Source organism: Felis catus (genome assembly GCF_018350175.1).
Source record: "Felis catus isolate Fca126 chromosome D2 unlocalized genomic scaffold, F.catus_Fca126_mat1.0 chrD2_random_Un_scaffold_46, whole genome shotgun sequence".
Lineage (NCBI taxonomy): Eukaryota > Metazoa > Chordata > Mammalia > Carnivora > Felidae > Felis > Felis catus.
In genome coordinates, this window is record NW_025408509.1 from 1 (window position 1) to 6849 (window position 6849).

At 51.6% G+C, this 6849-nt stretch overlaps 1 pseudogene; it reads right to left on the reverse strand.

The window, feature by feature from the left end:
- Positions 1–5654: 5654 nt before the first annotated feature.
- LOC123383602 lies at positions 5655–5773 on the reverse strand (annotated as a pseudogene).
- Positions 5774–6849: the final 1076 nt, after the last annotated feature.

Sequence of the window (6849 nt, forward strand, 5' to 3'; positions counted from 1 at the left end):
ACGAGACAAAGCAAGTATGAAGTAAGTGACAGAATTTCTGTCCTGAAATCTGGAAACTGAGCTCCCCTCACTAACAGCTTAGTGGTTTCACAAGGAGTGACGTTTCCTGACTGGACACAGATCACTGTCTGTGTCCCCGGGGGATGTCCAGGAGAGTGTGTTCAGCAGGCTCACCCAGAACTGAGAACAGTGGCTACATTTTGGAAATGGCAGGAAGTGGTAAACATCCAGCCTCACTCGTCATTAGAAAAGTGAACATAGGACGATGAGTTTGGTGTAATTTCTCATCCACAAAACTAGCAAAAATAACTCATCACACTCCTGAAACTAGACCCCTTGTTGTGCATTAGAGATCAGGGCACTCATTTTTCAGTAGCGAGAGGGGCCTCGACTCTCTTACTGGAGGGTGATTGTTGCCATGATTTCAGTTGCCATCACCTTTGATTCCGGTGGGGAGGGGTCTGACTCTGGAGAGCAAAGACAGTGACTAGGGATTTGCACAGACTTTCATGTAGGCATGTGTCATCTCTGCTTTTTCTCTAAGAGCCCTGAATGGGACGCCTCCTTCTCAGAGAGGATCCAATTCCTCTGGCTACAGGACCATGATACAGCATCCAGAATGATGGTGCCTGAGAGAATGTCACACACTGTTGTCAAAACCATTTAATGGACCATGACCGAGGGAGTGGGCTCTTTAGATTTCTGTTTCTAATTTTAATTTAAATTTTAGTTAGTTAACATATAGGTTTCAGAAGTCGAATTCAGTGATTCATCAGTTACGTACAACACCCAGTGCTCATCACAAGTGCCCTCCTTAGTACCCACCACCCATCTAGCCCATCTCCCACCCACATCCCTCCATCAACTCTCAGTTTGTTCTTTATCATTAAAAGTCTACCTCTTTTCTAGGTCCACCTGGGTGGCTCAGTCGGTTGAGTGTCTGACGTCGGCTCAGGTCATGATGTCAATCTGTGAGTTTGAGCCCCGCGTCAGGCTCTGTGCTGACAGCTCAGAGCCTGGAGCCTGCTTCGGATTCTGTGTCTCCCTCTCTCTCTGCCCCTCCCCCACTCATGCTGTCTCTCTCTGTCTCAGAAATAAACTAAAAAAAATTTTTTTAAGTCTACCTCTCCTCTCTTCCTCACCTTCTCATATGTTAAATTCCACATACTAGTGAAATTGTATCTTTGTCTTTCTCAGATGGACTCATTTAGCTTAGCACAATACGTTCTAGTTCCATCCACATAGTTACAAATGGCAAGACTCCATGCTTTTTGATGGCTGAGTAATATTCTCATCAAGACAAAACCTTCTGCACAGTGGAGGAAACAATGAACAAAACTAAAAGCAGCCCACAGCATGGGAGAAGATATTTGCAAGACACGTATCTGATAAAGGGTTAGGATCAAAATCTAGAAAATAAACAACTTATCAAACTCAGCACCCAAAACCAAACCCCCAGTTATGAAATGGGCAGAAGGCTTGAATAGACAATTTCCCAAAGAAGACTTCCAGATGGCTAACAGACATATGGAAAGATGCTCAACATCACTGTGCATTAAGGAATGCAAAGCAAACCCATGACAAGAGACCACCTCACACCTGCTAGAATGGCTAAAATGAACCACACAAGAAAGAAACCGTTGTCGGTGAGATTTGGAGAAAGGGGAACACTCTTGCAGTGCTGGTCACAATACAAACTGGTGCAGCCACCCTGTTATGACTTTTTAAAGAAGCAACGTCAGCAAGCGCTCCCCCTTCTATGGCTACTTGTTGTTCCCATTTATGTGTACTATTAAGGGCGCTGGCAGCAGGTGAAGATTTTTCCCTAGGAGGAGTAGGGTAACAAAAAATAAAAACCAATGTAAATGGATATTTAAAGATACGAAGTAGGTTTAACCCAGTTGAAATGAAAATAAGAATAAAAACAGAAACAAAACAGTTTGCCCAACGAAAAAGCCAAACTCACATTGTGATTCCACTCTCTGAAAATAATGCTTAAGGTAGAAAAACAGTGTAGGCTGTGATTGCCCTTGAATGCCAGGATTCTTATTTCCTTCATCAGCCTTATTTTTGTCTTTCCAAAGAACACAGAAAGCTACCGGCAAATGTAACCTGGTTGGGTTAAGCTGCTTCAAAATCTAAGGAAAGTCATTAAGGAAGAGGACCCAATGGAGGTTTCCAAAGAGAATGACTTGATTGTCACAGGAATAGAGAAGTCCTTGGAAAAACTAAAGAGGCCTAGCAGATTTCTGCCACAATGCTATATATTGGTGAGACAAATTGCCAGATAGATACCCGATCCCCTCCAGTTTTAAACCTTCGTTCCAGGAATAAATACACAGGTGAGATGATAACACATCTTTTATTCAATATAAAAACACTTTTCCAAAAGCTCTAATTCATTCCTTTCCAAGACCTTCGTGCCAATTTTCCTTTTGGAGGAAGTTTCCTTTGAAGTGCAGGTCTCTGCTCTCAATGACCCATGCTGTCTCCCTTCCCTACTAACCACATGGAACCCCCTTTTCACCTCTGTCTTCCACATTGGCAGTGATCTCCACATGGGCACAGATCACATTTTGTCCCGGTCACTAATGAAGATATAGTGCTGGACACAGAGGAAGGATGGGTGGCCTTTAAAGGAATTCATACAAAATGAACCTGTTATTTGACTTGCGTCACGAGCGTCAAAACTACAGGCCCAGGATGGCATGCACGGAGTACTTCCCACTACCTTCCGTTGTTAAGCTGCCTTTGTCTCTCTTTAAAACACTGTCATCCTCATTCTTCTTCAATACCTGCACAACTACTGCTAACTATTTCTGCACGGGAAAGAGAGGAGTCTCGATGCAATGTGACTTAGAGGACACTGTAACTTCTTCTAAGGTAGTTCTTTTTTTCAAATTGTTTTTCATGTTCATTCATCTTTGAGAGACAGAGAAAGACACAGCATGAGTAGGGAAGGGGCAGAGAGAGAGGGAGACACAGGCTCTGAGCTATCAGCACAAGGCCCGACAAAGGGCTCGAACTCACACACAGCGAGATCATGATCTGAGCCCAAGTCGGACACTCAACTCACTGAGCCACCCACGTGCCCCCCCCAACGTAGTTCAGAACCCACAGCAGTCCTGGCAAGGGTGCCATAACTACAATCTCATGCAATTCACCTACTAAACGACTGGACAGGTACTCATTTCATTTTGTTTCTTTTTCAAGTTGCATTTTTTGTAGTCTCTTTGATTTCAAAAGGTTAATACAAAGAGTTAAGTAGTTTCAGGGTCCAAAAATTACCCAGTGTGCATTTTTGCAGGTACACATTTCAATCTCCTTCACGTGGTGCAAAAACTACCCCAGCAACCACCTTCCCTCTAGTACTATCAAACTATTATCATAGTTAGGGTCTGTTACTTGATACTCTACTCGCTCTCACTCTCTCACTTTGTCTCTTCCTCACGATCTCGCTCTCTTATTTCCGGTGATTCTTTACTTCTAACCCGTGAATGATTACAATATTACATGGTACTTGTATATTTCTGACTGACATAATTCACTTAGTCCAATAATCGATAGTTTCAACAAACCATTACAAGTTGAAACTGTACACTCTATCACTGGGCTGAAAAGTACATATGTTACTGGCTGACCCAGGAAGGAAACACACCTCTGTCAAACCCATAAAAAAAAAGAAGGCTGCTAATTTGGAACCAGGACGCTGAAGAAGGGGCATAAGACCAGCCTTGCCTTCCAGCCCAGCAGATTCTCAGCCCCTCCTCCCCACCAAGAGGGCAAGCGCAAACCAAAAACTGGCCATTCCCTCCTGTCTGCCCCACCTGGCTCAAAACCAAACGGAAGCCCCGAGCGTCCCCAGAGAATCTCACCAGCCCAAGCCCAATACCGTAGATGGGCCTTGTGAAATGCCAGGGGCTCTGGGGATGAGGGCTGAGAGGCAGGGCAGAGGTAGAGGACCCAGGGAGCCCAGGACTGGGGCATAGTCCATATCTGAGATCTCGCTGCGCCTCCCACCCCTCCTGGGTCCTTGTATAAACACGCCCCACCCCAAACCTCCAACATCCGAACCCCTACTACCGAGACCGCACCCCGCCCTCTCTTCCTCCTCCCTGCACCTGTGGGTGGTGTGTCAGGGAAATTGCAAGGCTGGGGAGTGGCCTCCAGCCATTACAGAGGGATTTGGCCTGATAAGGGGAGCGGGAAGCAGGGAGCATGCCCCTTCTGACTTGCGGTGGGGTGTGCCAGCCACGCCTGACAGGGCCGAACCAGGCCAGGCCAACTTGCTGGCCCGGGAGGGGCTGAGGGAGCAGTGGCTGGGGTGTGTTTGGCCCCAGGAGCCAAGCTCCTTAAGGAGAGAGGGACACAGGCAGAGAGGGGGGAGGGGCGGCGGACGCCAAAGGAGAGCTGAAGGAGGCCAAAGGCAAAAAGCAAAAGCCTACAGCACCCGGTATTCCCAGGCCTTCTTCCATCCAGGTGCTAATCAGGCCCGACACTGCTTAGCTTCCAGAGAAGACCGGCTCAGGCCCGTTCAGGCTGCTATGGCCGAAGAGGTGAGCAGCGGCCGCTGGGCGCTTCAAGAGCCTTCTCGACGCGTCCCAAGCCAAGCGGGTGCGGCGCTTCACCCACGCACGCGCCTGAATGCCTGCCTGCCAGCCAGCCTGCTTGCCGCCGCGGGCCCCGGGGCTGGTGGCAGAGGCTGCGCAAGAGGACCCTGGCAACCCGCTGTGGCGCAAGCCCCGCCGTTCTCCAATCCCGGGACTCTTGCAGGCTGCTCCCTGCTTGGCCCCACGCCCGCCTCCGCTTCCATCCGCAGCGCACCGCACCGCACCGCGCCTCGCAGCCCCGCACCGCACCGCACCACACCACGATGGGCTGCTCAGTGGGAGGAGGGTGGAAGTGAGCGTGGGGCATCAGGCCGCTCCTGCCTTCGGGCCCGCCCCGCCGGGTTCTCAGCGCCTCTTCCCCAGCCCTAGGGCGAGCGCAGCCAGCCAGGGGCCGTTCCCTCCCGTCTGCCCCACCTGGTGCAAACCCACCCCGGAGACCCCAGCGCCCCCAGAGACCATCACCAGCCCGAGTACGCTGCCCTAGCTGGGCCTCGTGAAATGCCACGGGCCCTGGGGATGAGGGCTCGAGGGAGCCGAGGCCTGTGATGGAGTCCGAGTCTGGGGTCTCGCTGCCCCTCCCGCCCGCCCCCCAACCGCCGGCTCCTGGGTTCTTGTATCCACCCACCCAGCCCCCACCCTCCAGCGCCCAGGCGCCAGCTTCCGGGCCCGCCCACACCGCACCCCCCACCCTCCGTGCGGGTGCGGGTTTGGGTGGTGTGTCAGGAAAGGTGCAAAGCTGGGCTGTGGCTTCCAGTCGGTGCAGTGGGATTTGGCCAAGGCGGAAAGCGGGGAGCGTGCCCCTTGTGAAGTGCGGTGAGGTGTGCGGGGGGGGGGGGGGGGGGGGGCGGGGCCCTGGAGGGGGGGGCGGGGCGGAACCAGGCCCTGCCAGGCCGCTTTGCTGGCGGGGAGGGGCTGAGGGAGCACTGGCTGGGATGTGTTTGGCCCCAGGAGCCGTGCTCCCTGGGGAGACAGGGACACAGGGAGGGAAGGGGGGGAGCCGCGGGCGCCAAAGGACAGGTCACGGAGGCCAAGGCAAAAGGCAAAAGCCTACAGCACCCTGTGTTCCCAGGCGGTCTCCCATCCAAGTACTAAGCCGGCCCGACCCTGCTTAACTTCCGAGAGAAGACGGGGTCCGGCGCGTTCAGGCTGGTATGGCCAAAGACGCCAGGGGCTGCCTCTGTGCCCTTCAAGAGCCTGCTCCACGCGTCCCAAGCCCAGCGGGTGCCGCGCTTCACCCATGCACCTGCTTGCCTGCCTGCCTGCCTGCCTGCCAGCCCCCCACCTGGCCATTCCCTCCCTTCTGCCCCAACTGGCTCAAACGCCAACCGGAGCCCCAGCGTCCCCAGACAACATCACCAGACAACATCTTCCAGCTTGGCCACGAGAGTGCACAGGGTAGCCAGGAGCTCTTTCATCTGGCTCTGCACCTTTGAAAGCCAGAAAGAGAAGCAACATGTGAGGGCCCCCACGGCTAGTCTTCCTATGTTGTTTTAAAAAACAATGGATAAAAAGGAAACCCCCTCCAATCAAATCCTGGGATGATGTCTACAGCTGAACTCTGCGTATGGCCCCTAATTCTTCTTCTACGAAACTACACCCCTCCAGTGCCACACGTAACTGCTCTCTCACCTGGAAACAAAGGGATTGAGTTTGTACGCAGAGGTGTTTCATTAGTCCTTACTATACAGTGACCCTAAGATCCCCTGTGCCTCAAATAACATGATAGAAAGGTGGTAAGGTTTTTCACGGATGCTTGTGTTGACAAACGTGCTTGTTAACCGCTTTCAATTTTACATTGGAGACAAATATTCCCTGAATTAAATTACATTATGCAAGTTGTACTAGCCAATCGATACACACAGCATTTCCAGCAACCACGGCTTTTTCACCAAACAGACCCGTCTTCTTACAAGAATTCAAGGAGCTTAAAAGGAAACTCCAGTCACACAAACACGCAATGTATGCCTGATAACGCACAGCATGTGCACAAGTCGAGAACCGCCGTGGTTAGGCACATCGTTTCATCCTCCGTTTTGTCCTTCTCCAATATGGAGTTGAGGACCTTGAGCACCTCTGCCTCACTGGACACGCCGGCCGGAGTCTTCGCCTGTCGCCCGATGATGGTTTTTTGAAGAGCTCTCTCGTGCCTGGAGACGAGGAACTCCAAATGTTCCAGCAGCAGCTGGCGGGAGAGGCAAAAGGAACACCGTGTTTCAAGAACACCTTCAATTCCGGGCCT